At 33.7% G+C, this 20,363-nt stretch overlaps 1 protein-coding gene across 1 annotated transcript in view; it reads left to right on the forward strand.

The window, feature by feature from the left end:
* The first annotated feature begins 6,871 nt into the window (after positions 1 to 6,871).
* The window catches only part of LOC149475276 (lachesin-like), a 103,434-nt gene continuing 89,942 nt past the window's right edge, over positions 6,872 to 20,363 (forward strand). Inside the window, exon 1 of the mRNA XM_089713743.1 lies at positions 6,872 to 7,028. The gene's annotated coding sequence lies outside the window, so the exon portion shown is untranslated. The remainder of the gene's footprint in view (positions 7,029 to 20,363) is intronic.

Consider the following 20,363-nt stretch of genomic DNA (forward strand, 5'->3'; position numbering starts at 1 on the left):
AAGCGCATAACTCGAGAACGGCTGAACCGATTTCGATAATTCTTTTTTTATTATATTCCTTGAAGTACGAGGATGGTTCTTATGTAGAGAAAACGTAAATATGTACCACGGGCGAAGCCGGGGCGGACCGCTAGTCTTTTATATATAAAAATGAATCGCAAAATGTGTTGGTAAGCGCATAACTCGAGAACGGCTGAACCGATTTCGATAATTCTTTTTTTATTATATTCCTTGAAGTACGAGGATGGTTTTTATGTAGAGAAAACGTAAATATGTACCACGGGCGAAGCCGGGGCGGACCGCTAGTCTTATATATAAAAATGAATCGCAAAATGTGTTGGTAAGCGCATAACTCGAGAACGGCTGAACCGATTTCGATAATTCTTTTTTTATTATATTCCTTGAAGTACGAGGATGGTTCTTATGTAGAGAAAACGTAAACATGTACCACGGGCGAAGCCGGGGCGGACCGCTAGTAAAAAAAATATATATGTAATAAGCTTATAGGTAGGTAGCTTTTCCCGCGTAGTCGAAGGAAATTCCCATTTGAAAATGTTTCAACGCGGTGAAAAGTAGACGATTTCAGGAGTGATAGATTATCATCAGTTACAAAAAATCATCATGAAATCGCTACGTTATGTTAAAAAAATGTGTAAGAACGTGTTTAAATAAACTAAGAACTAAATCAAACATTTATTTGTTCAATTAAACTTCTAGAAGCACTTGAATCGTCATAACATACCTATTTTAACATTTACCACCGGGCACCGATTCGGAAAACAGTTTCTTTGGAGAAAAATCGGCAAGAAACTCCATAGTTGCTCATTGTCATTATTACAATGTAATTTTACAAAATATGTAACTGCATATCATAAACAGAAACAAATGAAAGAAAAGACAAACAAACACACTTTCGCATTTATAATATCAGTAATAAATACGAAAAAATACTTTACACTACAGTGATTGCCTCTACTCGCCCAACACACTGTGAAAAGGGCCAAAAACATAAGTAAAAATCGTTTGAAAGCGACAGATGCCTAAGAGTCAAATCTAATCATTACTAGATTTTTAAAACCAATTTATCACAAATTGGTTAAAACATTTCAACCCTTGAATAAATGGATTATCGAAGGGTGGTGATATGGGGTTGATGGTTGAATGGAAAAATGTTATGTGAAGAAGATTAGGTTTTAAACCGACTGCAAGAAAGGTTAGGGCCTTCGGGGGCGAAGCCGTGAGTTATAGATGGCAATTTTACATCATCATGAATTCATGACCATACCTACTACTTACCTAGTTAATAGTTTATAGCAAAGTCGATTTTTTTGTCCCTATGTACATAAGTATGCTTAAATCTTTAAAACTACGCAACGGATTTTGATGCAGTTTTTTTTTAATAGACAGAGTGATTCAAGAGGAATTTAGAGGAGGGTTTTAGCACAGACTAATAATAATATACTACGTATGTACAAGTTTTAGTATATAATTTATAGCGGGCGAAGCCGCGGGCGAAAAGCTGGTTGTAGTTATATTTTAGTTACGTTTTTATTGATTTTTTTTTTATTTTTTTTATTTATTTATTTACGGCATACGCCAAACCATACATATATTCAACTTAATTCTAAACTTATCACTATGTTCTTAGTTCTAGGTAGCTCTTACATTCTTCACCTATCATTCCCATCCCTGACACAAACAAATCATATACTGGTGCAGATACTAGCTATCTTTAAAAGAAAACCGCATCAAAATCCGATTAGAGATCAGATTTAAGCATTTAGCATATCTACCTTCCTTGATTGATGTCTTGACTAAAAACCCCATTTTTATTTTTATTTCAAGGACAAATTATTAATTATTAAGAATAACAATAGGTACGTCTCTATCAAAAAGTTCACGCGAACCAGTCTACTCATAAAACAGTGCATTTATTCCCACCAATCTAAAAAACACTCCAAATTATTAATCAACGAATGCGTACCGCGATTTTATAACAAAAGATTTGAGGGATGCATGCAACCAGCAGGGCGCCATGTTTTTTCGATTCAAAATATACACGCCCCGAAATTGATGTAATGTAATCGGCGGTATTAAGATTCAATTCTGTGGAAAGTACAGTTGTGTGGAAAAGTAGTTTTGCTATTATCTATGCTAATATTATAAAGCTGAAGAGTTTGTTTGTACGCGCTTATCTCAGGAAATCGCAAAATGTGTTGGTAAGCGCATAACTCGAGAACGGCTGAACCGATTTCGATAATTCTTTTTTTATTATGTTCCTTGAAGTACGAGGATGGTTTTTATGTAGAGAAAACATAAATATTATGTACCACGGGCGAAGCCGGGGCGGACCGCTAGTTATAAATAAATATATTCTACCACGCATTGTCTGCCCGACTGTACATACTATACAAGGGTAGGGCACCCCGACCCTGTCATATTGTTAAGTGACTGACATTTGTGTATTCTAATTAAATGATATGACATTTTTGACTTTGATGCTTCGTGACGTCATCAAATGTCAGATTAGGTACGATAAATAACTATTTAATACCTACTATTATTATTTATTACTAGCGGTCCGCCCCGGCTTCGCCCGTGGTACATAATATTTACGTTTTCTCTACATAAGAACCATCCTCGTACTTCAAGGAATATAATAAAAAAAGAATTATCGAAATCGGTTCAGCCGTTCTCGAGTTATGCGCTTACCAACACATTTTGCGATTCATTTTTATATATAAGACTAGCGGTCCGCCCCGGCTTCGCCCGTGGTACATGTTTACGTTTTCTCTACATAAAAACCATCCTCGTACTACAAGGAATATAATAAAAAAAGAATTATCGAAATCGGTTCAGCCGTTCTCGAGTTATGCGCTTACCAACACATTTTGCGATTCATTTTTATATATAAAGAAGATAAGATTATAAACGAAAGTGTAGGTACAGTGTGAAAGTATGTATGTATGTTTGTATTTTACGCAAAACCAGCTGATTCAATATATATGTATGCAATTTGGTACATAGATAGATTAGCACATAGGCTACATTTTACACGAGTGAAGCCACAAGTTAAAGCTAGCATATATTATCACAATAAATGTGGGTATCTACTACAAACTTTTATTTTATGAGAAACGATCTGTGCTTGTGCGGTTTCACCTGCGGACGAATCCACCTTTAAAAGCAAGCATTTCTATATAGCTTACTAGCTTTCCTCCCGCGGCTCCGCCCGTTTTGTCTAAAACCTTCCTCTTGAATCACTCTATATATTAAAAAAAACCGCATCAAAATCCGTTACGTAGTTTTAAAATTTTAAGCCTGCATAGAAACGGACAGACAGCGAAAGCGGCGTTTTTTTACTATGTAGTGATGGTAGAGTCTGGAGTCTGGACTTACATATTTTAATATTAGCGGTCCGCCCCGGCTTCGCCCGTGGTACATATGAAAAATAGATGTTGGCCGATTCTCAGACTTATCACTTACCCGATATGCACAGAAAATTTCATGAGAATCGGTCCACCCGTTTCGGAGGAGTATGCAGACTAACATTGTGACACGAGAATTTTATATAGTATAAGATTATAAACTAAAAGCGTTTTCTTTTTGTCGCAACGAAGCGATTTTATGATATGACTATAGCTAACCGCCCGCGGCTTCGCCCGCTTTGTCTAAAACCCAATAAATTATATACTAAAACCTTCCTCTTGAATCACTCTATTTATTTAAAAAAACCGCATCGAAATCCGTTGCGTAGTTTTAAAGATTTAAGCATACAAAGGGACATAGGGACAGAGAAAGCGAATTTGTTTTATACTATGTAGTGATTATTCTGTCTAGAGATAGGAGTCTTCTTATTACCGCGATGAAACACCCTCCTATGGGAATTTTCTTTGACCAAGCGGGTAAAGCCGCGGGCGGAAACTAGTTATTTATATATGTTCAAATCATCCCTTTATTTGAGTTATTACAGTTTAGACACGGCACGATCTGATCCCATACTAAGCTTAGTATGGGATCAGATCGTGCCGCGATAGCGATAGCTATCGCTTGTGATATGGAAACCAAATGGCTGATAATCATACATATATATAATCCATACTAATATTATAAATGCGAAAGTAACTCTGTCTGTCTGTCTGTCTGTTACTCAATCACGCCTTAACTACTGAACCAATTTGCATGAAATTTGGTATAGAGATATTTTGATACCCGAGAAAGGACATAGGATAGGTTTTATCCCGGAAATCCTACGGGAACGGGTTTTTCTTTGAAAACGCGGGCGAAGCCGCGGGCGGAAAGCTAGTTTTAAATAAATACTTATATAGATAATTAACACCCAGATATAGAGCAAACATCGATGTTCATCACACAAATATTTGCATATATGTATATAAGTGAAAAATGAATATAACTATATTAAAGTATAGGTAATATTGAAAAGAAAATCAATTAGTAAAACAGATGTGTAATGCATCTACCCCTTAGGTCTTAAAACCCACAAGGGGGCATAGTACTTGCTCCTAATTATTATTGAAGGGATATTAATTATAATATACATAATCTTCTTATATATAAAAATGAATCGCTAAATGTGTTGGTAAGCGCATAACTCGAGAACGGCTGAACCGATTTCGATAATTCTTTTTTTATTATATTCCTTGAAGTATGAGGATGGTTTTTACGTAGAGAAAACGTAAATATGTACCACGGGCGAAGCCGGGGCGGACCGCTAGTACATATATAACAATGAATCCATATTTTCCTTGGTCACGGCATCACGCGTGAATAGCTCGACCGATTTGGATTTTTTTCATATTCCTTGAAGTACGAGGATGGTTTTTATGTAGAGAAAACGTAAACATGTACCACGGGCGAAGCCGGGGCGGTCCGCTAGTTGCTTATAATTAAAACAGTTTAAAACTCTTCTTCTCTACTGTACTATGGGTAATTACATAATAAATAATCTAATTCAGAGATAGATATCTCTACTAATATTATAAAGTTGAAGAGTTTGTTTGTTACGTGTTAATCTCAGGAGTCAGGGGTCCGTATTGAAAAAATATTTCACTGTTAGATAGTCCATTTATTGAGGAAGGCTATAGGCACAACAGTATTACAATATAATATTTTATTACTGTGCTATATTAATTATCATATCTATATTAATTATTATATCATCACGCTTACAGGAATAGGAGCAGAGTAATGCGAGTAAAACCGTAGGGCACAGCTAGTTCTTTATATATAGATAATTATTATTGGTTTTATTTACGTTATAGTTTTTAACTCTACTATTTCTCTACTCTACTATAGATATATTCTATCTCTATATTTATATAAATATATAAATAAATATTTAGTATCTATTTGTAGACCGTTTCCTTGGTGGTTGACGCGTGAGCGTAGAACCGAGGGGTCCTGGGTTCGATTCCCGTTGGAGACGAAGAAAAAAAAAATGTCTCGGTCTGGTAGGACACAGAAGGCTGATCATCTACTTGTCCCTAAAGAAAATCAATCAGTGAAACAGAAGTATGAATAACGCATCTGCCCCTTACCCCACTTGGGGACATGGGACTTCACTTTTTATACGTAGTAGTATTCGTCTGTGGACCTAATTTTATTGAAGAATTAAATAAGTATTTCATAAAAAGCATTTTAAATCAATGTACCTACTTATAACAAGCAAGATTGGCTTAGTACAAGTCTATATCCAATTTGTTATATAAACCGATAAATTTACGACTATCAAATACACACAACCCATCAATAGAAACACACCAATTAACTAATACATTTAAATTGTAAAAACAATGAAAATAAATAAAAATTAATTCGGTTTTCATGTTCTGTGCTGAGGCTTTCACGGGATGTTCTGTCCTGCTCGTTTGTATGGAAAAAGTGTGCTGTTCCACTCGCACACTCGTTGGCTTGAATATTGAACGGCCGGTGCTACCGGGGTGGGTTGTAGTGAGGGGGAGTTTTATCGACTGTCGATAGTTTGCTGTTTGAATATCGATAAAATGCATCTAGCAAATGGTAAGTCTATGACATGTGTGACGTACGTATAGAAGAAGTCGAAATGATATAATACATGTTTTTGATAATTAAGGTTTTGATAATTTTGGTAAATGTTCATGTATTCTTTATAGAAGGATAATAATTATTATGCGTTTTATTTATTCAGTTTAACTTGCAAGTTCTAAATGGCACATTAAATTGGTTGATTATTTAGTTTAACTTGGTTTTATGACTTACAAAACTATGGCAATTAGTGAAATAATTTGAAAATTCAAAGTATCTTATAATTTGTATGTTTTCTCATGTAGTTTCATTCCAATAAAACTATTTTCTTCTAAGACTTCGAAGCATAGATTTAGTGTATTAATTGACTTTTTCGTGTTAAATATTAATCATAATTTTTCCAATCAGCCTCGTTAATATTGTTTAATGGTGTAGAGCTCGAGACATCGTGGTTTCAATTTTGGTAGAGACAAATATTGACTTATTTGATAATATTCATTACAAGATCTCATACAGAATCAATTACATATTATAATATTATTTATCTTACATATAGTTAAGCAAACAATATTTAAAATAATTTTAAATAGCAATACTTAAATATGTATTGTACTCTACAAAACCATTTTACTTCATAATTTGATAGTTTTCATGAAATCAATAATAAGAATAAGGCAATTTAATACATTTTCTTTAACACAAAGCCTTAAACTATTCCTATAATACACAAAACCTCATCCAATTTGAAACATACATAAAACAACAAAATTTATCGTGAAAACCATCGATATCACACCCCCGTCACATCACTATCGGAAAATAAGGAATCTTTAGTACCAGGGGTTGCTCTACCTAGAACGGACGTTGCTGAAAATGTATAGGACTGTACAAAAAACACATTTTTCCATACTAATGCAATAAAAACTATGTACTTCGAGTGATTATAGTGATCATTGTGACTATATAGTGTAATAAATGCGATATTAACAGTGTAAAGATATATGGTAAGTTATATAATTACTGTAAAATAATGCGGATTTTCAGTAACGAATTATTTGTATAATCTACTAGCAAACCGGGCGAACTCCGTTTCGCCACCAGAGATACCTTTTCTTTGCTATAAACCTCACGGAGCCCGAGACCTTTCCAACGAATGCGAAACCGTGGAAATCGGTTCGTGCATTCTGGAGTTATAGCGTCAGGAAGGAAAACCCGACTTATTTTTATAATATAGTAGAAGATAAGAATGATGATCTTTTTAATATTCTTACTAGCTTTCCGCCCGCGGCTTCGCCCGCTTCCTCTTGAATCACTCTATCTATTAAAAAAAAAACAGCATCAAAATCCGTTGCGTAGTTTTAAAGATTTAAGCATACATAGGTAGGGACAGAGAAAGCGACTTTGTTTTATACTATGTAGTGATAATGCTTTGTGTAATAAAAATTGTATGTATTGTATGACATATGAATGTACCAATTTTGGATGTATGTATGTACCTATGTGTGTATGGTTAATTGAACCAAAAAGTACATTTAGCATACAAATAAATTATAATACAATTTGTATGACATAATTTTTGAAATATTGGTAGAGATTGTTTCAAAAGATGAAAATATAGTTCGTAGGACGATGTGCGTAGTCGTAGTACTATAGTTATTTTGTATGTATGTATGGGTGGATGGAACCTCGATGGATGGATCTTTATAGAGTCAATAATATAGAAAAGTCTTGTATGAATACATTCAATATATATTTTTATAGGTTGTTTTAGAGATTGTATATAAAAAACACGTAGTTCTAAATTGTTGTTTTTAGCAAATATTCTCTCCTGGGGTCGTATTATGACCTCTTATTCCCAGTCAGTTTACGCCGTGAATTGAACTGACTGGTAAATTGATATAATACAATAATTAACCATGGCTGGTTATTGCGAATATAATATGAATTTGCCAGTCAATTCACGGCGTAATCTGCCTGGAAATAAGAGGTCATAATACAGCCCCTGTAGGTATACATTCTATATTATATTATATTCTAATCTATTATACAGGGTGTCCCACTGTTAATGGGTCAATCAATTTTTAAAGGTCCCGATCATAATTTTCTCGTATTTTTTTTTTTAACTTAATTTTCAGCATTTTACTATTTCATTTAGAAGATAATTCTTCGTAGATTAAGATTATATAGGCAGCAGTGATGTTGATTACATACATTTGTGGATTTAGCTTCACGAACCGATCTATTCACGGGAAATAATGTCCTTTGGACAACTTACACAATAGTACTTTTTTAAATGTTAAATTCCCTTCAGAATTAAAATAAATTCTTCTAATATTAGATAATAAATAATATTTTGATATTTGTTCTATTTACACCCAAAATACGAAATATTTTTATTAAAATTGAAACGAATGATGTCTTTTGAACAACCAAACAATGTTTCATATATAAAAAAGTTTCAGTAAAGCGGAAATAGTGATATTTTTTACAAAAAAACTATTAAGGCGAGCTTGTTACGTATCGTATTATTGATTTTACTTAATTAAAATGAACTGATTCTCGATATAACTGAATGAATGAAGTATAATGTGATTTTCATATGGGGACATCTTAGTCGTCTTGATTTTTGAAATGTTAAAATTACAATTAAACTAGACATAAAATTGCGTAATAAAAATGTGTTCCCGAAACAGCCGAGTAATAAACAAAACATGAACTATTTAACTGTTAAAGTATAAGTTTTGTATAATTATTGTCCTAGGGACAACCAAATTGTCCATGGTACAACCACTTTGGCTGGCCAAGTGACTGGTTGTCCGCGGGACATTTTTAAAATTTTGACCCGCCAAGCAAATACTATTGTTATTTTATATATTAATCTCAGCTCACACTAAATTATAGACGAAAGCGCATCTCGTGTAGTATAATTGATAACAATGCATCAAGTACTTATGTTTTAATCACAGTTGTCTGACGGACTGACAATAAAGCCACCCCACACTCACCAACGTTGCTCGGACGACTGTTGCCGTGATTTTATACAAATCAAAATGGCGTTTGAGCCCGACAGTTAATTATTGTGTTTAGCTTGTTGTTTAGGAATCTACCGCGCCATCTGTGTTTTGTTTTCATAACTAAATTACGGTTGTCTGTGAGACCTGTGCCATGTAGATGATTTATGGGGACAAAAGTAAAATGCCTGAAAATCGTATTATATCCAATAAAAAAAAATTATTTGTATGTTTTTATGTCAATAATCATTAACTGAAACAAGAAGTGCATTTGGTATTTATGGTCGTGATAGTATGTGTTCGTGATGCGAAGTTTGTTAATGCATTGTAGCTTGGGGACAAATGTGATAGTACTGGAAAATTGCATTTAGTCTCTGGACAACCATGAAACTACGCACAAATTAATAAAACAATTAAAATTTTGTTTACAATAATGTTAGAAAATATTAAAAAGAATATAATTAAAACCAATTTAACTCTTTATGATTTCATGTTTATTAATTATCGTTCAGGGACATGATGCGTGTACCGTCGGACCATTAAAAGTTGATCGACCCTAATATACTAAGCTCAAAGGAGGTTATAGTTTTGCATACACTGAGTACGTAAAAACTACTTATAAAATTCCAGATGCATTTTTTTTCAAATAGATGAATTCTTAAAACTCTATGCGTATATCCATAACAAGCAACCCGCCTAACTTTGCCACCCGCACGCGAGCTATCGTTTATGATTATGTTTTCATAGACAAAATGCTCACATTAGCGAAGCGGTATATGCCGGCTGCGCGAAGCGAGAAGAGAACATGGATTTTCAGGAAAAATTTAGCAACCATTTTTTGACGTAATTTTGTTGTTTAAGTATTTTTTACGTGATCAGTGTATGCAAAACTACAAGTCCCTTTGCGCTTAGTATACCAATAGTGGGACACCCTGTATACCTACTAGAAATATTGGTTGTTTGTTACTATTTTGCATAAAACTTAGCATATCAATAGGTACATAGATAGAGGTAGAGCTTTCGCTTGCGTTATCAAAGAAAACCCGCACGTTCACGTTCCCGTGGAATTTCCGGGATTAAACCTATCCTTTTTACTTTCTTAGGTCTCAAATTATCTCTGTTCCAAATATCATTCGAAGTCATGTGAAGAAGAGACAGACAGACTTACTTTTTTATAATACTAGATTTCTTTTTAATTATTGTACCTATTTTGTTATTCTCTGTCTGGTATATATAGTACAATAAAGTATAAATAAATAAATAAATAAATTTCCGCCCGCGGCTTCGCCCGCGTTTTCAAAGGAAAACTCGCATAGTTCCCGTTCCCGTGGGATTTCCGGGATAAAACCTATCCCATGTGATAATAACTCAGGCCCTGAAATCACAGACACAATAGAAAATCTATTGTGTCGTGGACCGATCGGGCCGTTCGGGGCTCAATGGGTTAATCCAAGTTACCTATATGTGTGCTAAATTTCATTGTAATCGGTTCAGCAGTTTTTACGTGAAAGAGTAACAAACATTCATACAAACTTTCGCCTTTATAATAGTATTAAGATTAGTAGGAATATCTAGGTTGAAAAATGCTCTACATTTTCCGTTTAAAGTGATTCAAAATCGGCTCTAAAGGAGTCAGTTACATACAAATATACAGGTGAAGCTAATATATTTAGCGTGTTAAGGGGTGTTAGGCGGTCAGCGAAAATTCAGCTATTCGGGCCTGAGGTAAGCGGTGAGGGGGTCCGCGTTTAGTATGGAATCAACGTGCTCGAAACTAAAAATGTAAGCGTCATTCACATTTTTATCAAAAAGTGAATGAAAATATTTAGTATTTTCTAAATCTAAAACAGTCACGAAATCGAGAAGGTAAATACCTATGTATTTGTGATTTTATACGAATTATTATCGTAAAATACGATTGTGCTCATTTATATGATATTTTTGAGGTAACTTCAGGATTTTTTTTATCGAGCAAAATTTTTCCAATCGTGTTTTGGAAACAGTCATCCATCCCATCACACATACGTTCTGTAATACATACATATTTGAAAGGAGAATGGGCATTTTACTATGGAAGTTGGGCCTGAACCCTTGAGTTGGACCAATACACATGAGATATTGTTTTTATAATAGATCATATAACACATAGATAACGGGAAAAATATATATAAAAAAATAATCAACCGGGTTTTTGTACAGTCACATCAAGTTTTATTTCTTTGTGTATAATATTTTTTGCAGTAAATAACTGTTATAAGACAATGATAATATCTTTATGTTACTCTAATTCACTTTCACTTACAAATACATACGTACTAATCTTAAGCCTTCTAACAACCGAAATACACTAATATTATGTTTTGTAACAGGTACTTACCTATACCGTGTTTATTATAATTCAACGTAGTTAGACGTTTTTTGTGGTTAAACTCAGTCACTCCAGTGACATTTAGATTTATATTTACTTCACTCGAATTAAAAACACCGTTATTGTGCGCAAAATAATAGCCAAATAAATAAAACTTTTTGCCTTGACTGTACAAGAACCCGGTTGATTTATTTTTTTATTTTATTTTTTTCGTAAGGTATGTGTAATGATCTATCACAAAAAACAATATTTCGTGTGTATTGGTCTTAGCCCAAGTTTCAGGCCCAATTTGCCCATTCTCCTTTCAGTGCGAAAAAACTTCAATATTTTCAATTATAGCTCATAGAAAACAGTCCATTTTGCCGTTTTCACCTACTAAGGGCCCTTAAAGGAAAAGCCAGCGTAAGTAGTTAGTTTAGGAATGCTAACGACACAAAAGTATTTTTAATTAAAAGACACAACGGTTCAAGGTTTACATTTAGAGAATTTTTCATTTTATTAACTCGATACTAGATGTGACTCCCGGTGTTACTTGTAGTGAATCTATACTATTATTATAAAGCTGAAGAGTTTGTTTGTTTGTTTGAACGCGCTAATCTATTCTAGGAACTAAAATAACTAAATCTAGGAACTATTGGTCCGATTTGAATAGTTCTTTCGGTGTTAGATAGCCTGCATGAAAACTGAAAATAGTTTTTTTTTAAAGCTGTGCTTTTTAAATTGAGCTATCATGTAACGACTCATCAAAATCAGCCCAATCGTTTTTGACCTTGTTTTTAATTACGCTCGAATATTGCAGATCTTTAAGAATGCTGCTGTATTTGACATGAGCTATCTACTGTTTAAAGACTCATCAAAATTGGTCCAATCGTATCCGAACTTGTCTAGTATAGATATTTTAGTATGCCTCTCTTTTCTACATGAGCTATCTTTTATTGATAGATACATCTAAATCGGTTTACTCTTTTCCTTATTTGTTATAAATGAAGCAGCTATTTTAGCTTTCTGCACTTTTTAATAAGAGCTATCTCATCCTTAAAGTCGCATCAAAATCGGTCCATCCGTTTCAGAGCTTCAATGCCACAGACATAGCACTCCCTATTTTTACATCATGGGACATTAATAATGAAAACAAGTTAACAAGGGTATTAAAAAGAAAATGGCGTCCGATAAATAAGTTCGCGTGAGTAGAATTAGTTAAACAAGGTGATATTTTGAACATAAATTTAGACGTGATGGGATCTAGACGTGAGACCTAGAAATAAATACTTGAGGGGTGAAATAAGCTTGTTTTTAAGTATGTATGATTTATTTAATCTTTTTTTTATATAATAAATAAATATTTAAGACAATTTACACACACGGCACGATCAGTTACTAAGCTTTCGCTTGTGTTACGGAATCCAGATGGCTGATAAACATACATATTATATAATTTTTAAATAAATACTTATATAGATAATTAACACCCAGACACAGAGCAAACATCTATGTTCATCACACAAATATTTGCTCCGGGTGGGAATCGAAGCCACAACTTCTGGTTTGGAAGGCAGGGTCACTACCAACCAAGCCAACCGGTCAGTCAAAATATTCAATATTTAATGTATTGTATTATAATATATTAAGCCTTTCGATATCATGTGTTTTTACTGTGAAGTTAATTTTAAAATATAATTTATTTTAAGTTTTAAAATTTTAATTTTTATAAAAAAAAAATACTTCCAAGTATCGGGTTGTTACTTTTTAAGTTATTGCATAGCTTTTATCTCAGACTTTGAACGCGGCGACTGAATGTTAAAATTCCGTAACGAAAAAACCTAACACCCCCCAATCCAACCGGCACAGCGATGCGATGCTGCAATAGCACAACCGCGGAAGTCCTCGAGTGCCACACGTATTTTTTTTACTTTAGACTTATTTAGGTATCTAGATATAAACAGTAGGTACACTTATTTTAGATTGTAATCTACTTTAAATGTCACAGTATATCAACAATGAAGTTGCCCTTTTTAATATTTTAACCGATTTAGATTTTATCAAATAGGTAGTAGGTAGCGCCTTTTTTAAAATCAAAAACTAAGTACCTATGTGTTCGTTGGGTAATTAAAAAAAAATATTTTTATGATCCTACTAATATTATAAATGCGAAAGTTTGTGAAGATGTGTATGTGTGTGTTTGATACTCTTTCACGCAAATACTACTGAACACATATTACAATGAAATTTAGCACACGGGCAAAGCCGCGGGCGGAAAGCTAGTACATATTTTTATAAAACAGAAATCAAAATAACACACGAGCTTTAGAAATACTTGATTTTGCGCGCGAAATTCGTTAAAAATTTTCTACTCTATGTCACCTGCCACAGATAAATAAAACAATAATAATTTGTATTATCTTTACACAGGTGAAGCTGGGTCGAAAAGCTAGTAATAGTTAAAAACCATTATATATTCAATTCCCGAAGGAGTCATCCCTCCACGAGCCCTCCAAATAATAATTTTTACCCCAAAATTGAATTTAGGTAATGGTCCCTTGGCAATATTTTGGTTTTGGATGGGTCACGTGGTTTAAATTATTATAAATAGATATATAAATATAAGAGGAATAGATATAATATGTAACTACTTGCCTACAGATATTTTTATAATTATTGGAAGCTTTTTCATGTTTTGTTTTTATCAAAAGTTTATTTTAGAATGTAATCAAGAGAAAATTCTTTACTGCATTTTTTCTGTAGTAAGTTAGAGAAATTTGACACAAATGCTTTTATAGTTTTCATTATTTTAAGCACAGATTTTAAGTAATGAATATATTTTTTGGTAAAACTACATATTGTAACATTTATGTGGTGTTTTCTACTTCTATTTTTAATTTCACACGCACCTAACTAAGCCAGAAATTTAAAGTTAAAAAGGTTTTGAATTTTGACATAATGTTTTGAAATTTAGTCACGCAAGTAAGATAAATATTATTTTAACAACATAGTTTGAAAATTATGAAATAAATAAAATAATGAAATGACATTACCATATGGTAGTATTTTAGATAAAAAAATATTTTTAACATCATAATTATTAATTAGTATAAAATTGTACCTACTAAATTCTAATGGCGGCATGGCGGCCATTTTGAAACGTTCCCGCCAATTTGGCCGGTGCATTCACCCGTTACTAGTTGCAATTCAAATCACGATCTGTGATTGATATTATTTCAAATTGCAGTTCAATTTAAAGGATTACATAATTTAAATATGTAATACATATTTTATTCTTTATTTTATGGGAATCAATAAAATTACTTAGTTTTCTTTTAGAATTTGAATTTATTCACAGTAAAAATCAAACACATAAAAAATAAACAAGATAAAATAACAATTTACTACGAAAAGGCTATGGACTCAGCATATGGTGGAAACCACTTTTAGGAAATAAGCTGTTGTTACCTACTTATGATGTTAGCTATCTTGTCCTGCGAGGTTGCTGGTGTTTTACAAATTACAAGTAACCACTAACCCTGTATATTATGTATCGCAGACATTGAGATAATATTAATATGGAGTCGACACCGCCTACATCACTTATGTTCCACTCAACATACGTCATGTGACGTATGTTGAGCGGTATTTTTTAATGGTTTTAAAGTGAAACGCATCAAATATGCCTTCGTGTGTGTTACGATATTGCACAAATAATACAAATAATACGGAAAAGAGCAAAGGAATAACTTTCATCGCTAAGTACCTAACTAGATAATCATTTTTAAAACTTAGTTAGAGCAAAAAAATGGCGCACAGATTTTGTTCGTGGTGTCTCCTCCATACGTAGTAATATTATCTCAATGATCGCAGATAAGTAATAATATACCAATTGCAGTTATTTAGGAAAATATGTATTTTATATTTGAGTGAGTTTTTGTCAGGTAGGTAGAAAGAAAGAGCTGCTTATTATTTTAATCTAAGTATCTAACAGGAAAATATGAAAAAGAAATATAATTAAAATAACACATGAATATTTAAGAACTTTATTTCTTAATAAATATTTAGTCAAACAAATCACTACATAGTATAAACTATAAAACAAAGTCGCTTTCTCTGTCCCTATGTCCCTTTGTATGCTTAAATCTTTAAAACTACGCAATGGAATTTTATGCGTTTTTTTTTAATAGATAGAGTGAATCAAGAAGAAGGTTTTTCTATAATTTATTAGGTTTTAGACGAAGCGGGCGAAGCCGTGGACGGTAGCTAGTATAATATAAGGTTTGAAACGTAAAAACATATTAAAAAATAACGTATAATGGTGTACGTTGACAGAACAATTTCCATATTTAGTACCTAAGTTCATGCAAGCCTGAGTCTATAATTTTCTTTCAATAAACGCGACTCTGCAGGCCATAAATTATATTTTAAAGTAGACTTTCAGGGTATATTTTTATAGTACATATTTATATTTAAAAGGTTAAACCGACTTTAAAAGACGTGTAAAAAATTAAAAGGTTATGAATTAGGTAAAAACGTAGACTTTCGTTTTTTAAATTTTAATTATTGTACCTGTATTCGGATTTTTGTTTCTCATTTATTTATAGAATCTTCAAAATCGGTTCCGTAGTTTATACATTTAAAAATGTCTTCCTTTTTTATAATACACTTTTTACGCATAAAGAATAATGAGCTTTGGTAGTTACCGCTTGTTAGTTTAGTTTTAAAAAGGTTCTCCTTTTTTAAATCCAATAAAACATACTAGTCCTATCCTATCCTTCCTACTATAATATTTTTAATGCGAAAGTTTGTGAGGATGGATGTATGTGTATGTTTGTATGTTTGTTACTCTTTCACGCAAGTACTACTAAGCCGATTACAATGAAAGCACACATATAGAGGATAACTTGGATTAACACATAGGATACGTTTTATCCCGGAAATCCCACGGGAACGGGAACTATGCGGGTTTTTTATTTGAAAACGCGGGCGAAGACGCAGGCGGAAAGCTAGTAGGTATACGATAATTTAGTCTGATAATAGCATTGAGTTACTATGCCTACTAGAGAGGGCATCGCTACTACACTATTTGTAACACGAGTTAGAGCCAAGCGTTTCAAACATCGCTTATATCTATGACTAACTAGCCGCCCCACGCGCGCCCGCACCGCCGCGATTTTCGCACAGATTTTGTTCGTGGTGTCCTCTCTATACGTAGTAATAATACCTCAATGGATAATAGCGATTGCATATTTATAGTACGACATAAAAGAGATGAAATTAATTATTTTGGAACTAATTCGTTTTTCATTACCTGGCAACCCTGAATTGGCAATGTAGCTGTCAAGTTGAATAAAAATTTGTTGTTTTTTTCGTGAAGTGGAGAATTATTGAGATAAAATTGTTATTTAGAACAAGAAATTTAAATAAAAAAGGAGACATCATGAAAAAGGTTAAACGTAGCGGTGTCCGTGATGTGGTGTATAAAGTTTTTATTCGGTGTTTGTCCGAATTTCAAGCTGGAAATTTATTGACTGATTTGGAAAACGTTTACAAACGTACAGCAGAATATACCGGTGAGATTCCATTTATTTTTGCTCAGTACTACGTAAAATAGAATATTCCATTAGTAACGAGTGTTTAATGTATGTATGTATGGCGATTATTACGTTTTCGCAAATTAATTTGAGGTTATTTGTATGTAAACAAAAACTAGTTTTTATAGTGCGACCAGCACAATTTGAGTCAAGAAGTTATATCCAATCCAACCAGCCTCAAATAAAGTACCTAGTTTAGATTTTACTACATAGTATAGTGATAACTGTTTTCATACAGCTATCTATCTATTAATCAATCAAACCATAAGAAAAAAAATCATATTTACTGTATCATATTTACAGATACTGAAGATGCCCCGTACCCTCTTGCCAGTACTTCGAAACAGAGTGATGATCAGTCCTTTGAAGGAGTAGAATATTTAGATTTTGATGAATTATATTAATGTACAAAATTTATCTACAAAAAAAATAAAAATATGTGGTTTTCAAATCGCCTTGTTTTTTTCTACCCGACGGACCCAGAAAGAGGGTAATGTGTTTGAGCTGCATGTATGCTTGTTTGTTTGTATGTTTGATTCTATGTGCGCCTCTGCAGTCTAAACACTTGACCGATTTTTATAAAATAACTAATTCCAAATACATTTAAGTAAAATTTGACCTAGGTAGGTCAATTAAAATACTAATGTATTTTTGTCTTAAATTACACTATTGCTACACTGAAACAATTAGAACGGTTTAAATCACGGTATTTATTTTAGATTATATTATATACATTTTTGGATTTTTATTCTATAGTATCAAGATCGCTTGCGTCGCAGTATCAGTGTTGCTATATGAGCGACGGTGGCGCCCTCATTTATTTCCATCTCTTTTGTGTCGCACTGTAATGTGAATAGCTTTCATGTCAGAATATAATTGAACATAACAGTATAATGGGCTGAATTCACTTGTTTGCCTGTAATCTTGATCTAGAATTGTAAATGCACACAGCTAGATAATTTTACCACAGACCACAGACTAATAATAATATACTACGAATCACAGACTAATAATAGGACGCCTCTCCACCCTTAGCTGCTCACAATATGTTGCCCCCTTGTCGCACTGCAGCGACTTATTTCGGGGGCCCATACAGTGAGAGGGCGAGTCACCACCTGCCAACATATTTTTACTTTCTTTTAGTAGAAAGGCAGGTGCCATAGTTTCCCATAGTCCCCAATACCAGTCCATTTAGCATCCCAATCCATAGCCCAGTTATTAGATTTCCATACCCTGCAATAGTCCTACATCGGCCGTGGACTGCCCAGGGCTGTATCTCTATAGTGCAGTCATGGGCAGGCTGCGGCTGGTGTCCCACAACACATTAAAATTCTCGAAAGGGCCTCTGTGTGTTGGACCTGTGTCCCCACGTAAGCCTTCCAAAGATCCGGGTACCGTCCTTCTGGTGGTACCCGAGTATTATGGAACAGAGAAATATACTACGTATACAAATTTTACTAATAGTCGACGAGATCCTTCGCGGGTTGTTAGGTGGGAACGGCATAGAGCATATTGCGCGCTCCCTCGCACTTACGGGCCTTATGGGCAAGAGTGATATAGTTAGTAGAGCATTAAGGGTACGCGCAGACAGAGAGCGTTCTGCGTTCCGCGTTCTGCGTTCTGCGTTCCGCGTTCTTTGTAATGTGAAGGATTTATAGCGCCGGCGCACACAGAACGCAATCAGACCGCGGCGGTCATTCGGAACGCTTGCGTTCTCGCGTTCTCTGTACAGAATTACAAAGAACTCGCGTTCTCGCTATGGCTGGTCCGTCTTCTCCAATTGGTATCTTGTTTTTCTATTTCAGATTTTACATAGTCATGTAACTCATTGAAGCTATTTATTGACATTCGAAAATAAATATAAAATCTCACACACTTTTTTTTGACTCCTCTAGACTCCACAAAAGCAAGGCTTCATCTTCGGAAGATGAACTTTCGAGAGACATGTTTCTCGTGCGGAGAGTCACGAAATAGAACGCAAATGTCTTGAACGGCTCCTGTGTGCGCTAGAACGCAGAACGCAGAACTGACGAACGCAGAACGCAGAACGCGGAACGCAGAACGCTGTATGTCTGCGCGTAGCCTAATTTATTATTTTTATTAATAAAGTCGATTGATCGATTTGTGATTGACAAAGGTAAAAAGGGTTCATTTTATTGTATAATAATATCTAGCTGTAGCTGTAGCGAAAATTTTTAAGGATGCCTGTTTGTAACTTTCACGCGAAAACAGTTGAACGGATTTTGATGATACTTTGCAGTGATGTAGCTTATGTAACAGTTAACCTTATTATAAACTAGTCGCTTTTATTAGCCCTATATGTGTGCTGAATTTCATTGTAATCGGTTCAGTAGTATTTGCGTGAAGGAGTAACAAACATACAAACATACACATACATCCCACAAACGCTTGCATTTATAATATTACATAGTTAGAATAGGAAGGATAGGATAGAAATACTTATTTTTGTCTGCAGTTTATTTATAAAACTTTCACCTCGTGTGTTTCGATCCTAAACGTTTGCAAAATTGCATGTAACCTACCTAAATATAGGTTTATATTATTTACTAGCTTCCGCCCGCGACTCCGTCCGCGCGGAAAAATTAAGATTTTTTTTTTTCTACGTATTTCTCCGGGATAAAAAGTATCCTATTTTATGCCCAGGATAATAAGGTATAATTATACCAAGTTTCATCGAAATCGAACCGTTAGTTTTCACGTGATGCCTTCACAGACAGACAGACAGACTGACAAAAAATTTTTTTATCACATATTTGGGTTTGGTATCGATCCAGTAACACCCCCTACTATTTATTTTTTCAATATTTTCAATGTACAGAATTGACCCTTCTACAGATTTATTATATGTATATAGATTAACAAGCCTTGATTAAATGCACTTTGCTTTCGAAATAATAAAATTACCATAATCAATTTGTTTTTAATCAGGCTAATAATATTCCCCTTTATAACATGTTGTTAGGAAATAAAAACTTTTTATGCCTGGTTTTATTATGTTACTAGCTTTCCGCCCGCGGCTTCGCCCGCTTCGTCTAAAACCTAATAAATTATATATGTACTAAAACCTTCTTTTTGAATCACTCTATCTATTAAAAAAAACTAATCACTAATCATCAAAATCTGATGCATAGTTTTAAAGATTTAGCATACATAGGGAGAGAAAGCGACTTGTTTTATACTATGTAGTGATTAGGCTATATTTTAATCTATTTATATGAATATTATAAAATATTCTAAAGCTGAAGAGTTTGTTTGTTTGAACGCGCTAATCTCAGGAACAATTGGTCCGATTTGAAAAATTATTTCGGTGTTAGATAGCCCATTTATCGAGGAAGGTTATAGGCTATATATCATCACGCTACG

The sequence above is a fragment of the Colias philodice genome, chromosome 31, assembly GCF_061535455.1.
Source record: "Colias philodice isolate Cphi_HAF_F1 chromosome 31, ilColPhil1 Martin Lab GWU primary, whole genome shotgun sequence".
Taxonomy (NCBI): Eukaryota; Metazoa; Arthropoda; class Insecta; order Lepidoptera; family Pieridae; genus Colias; species Colias philodice.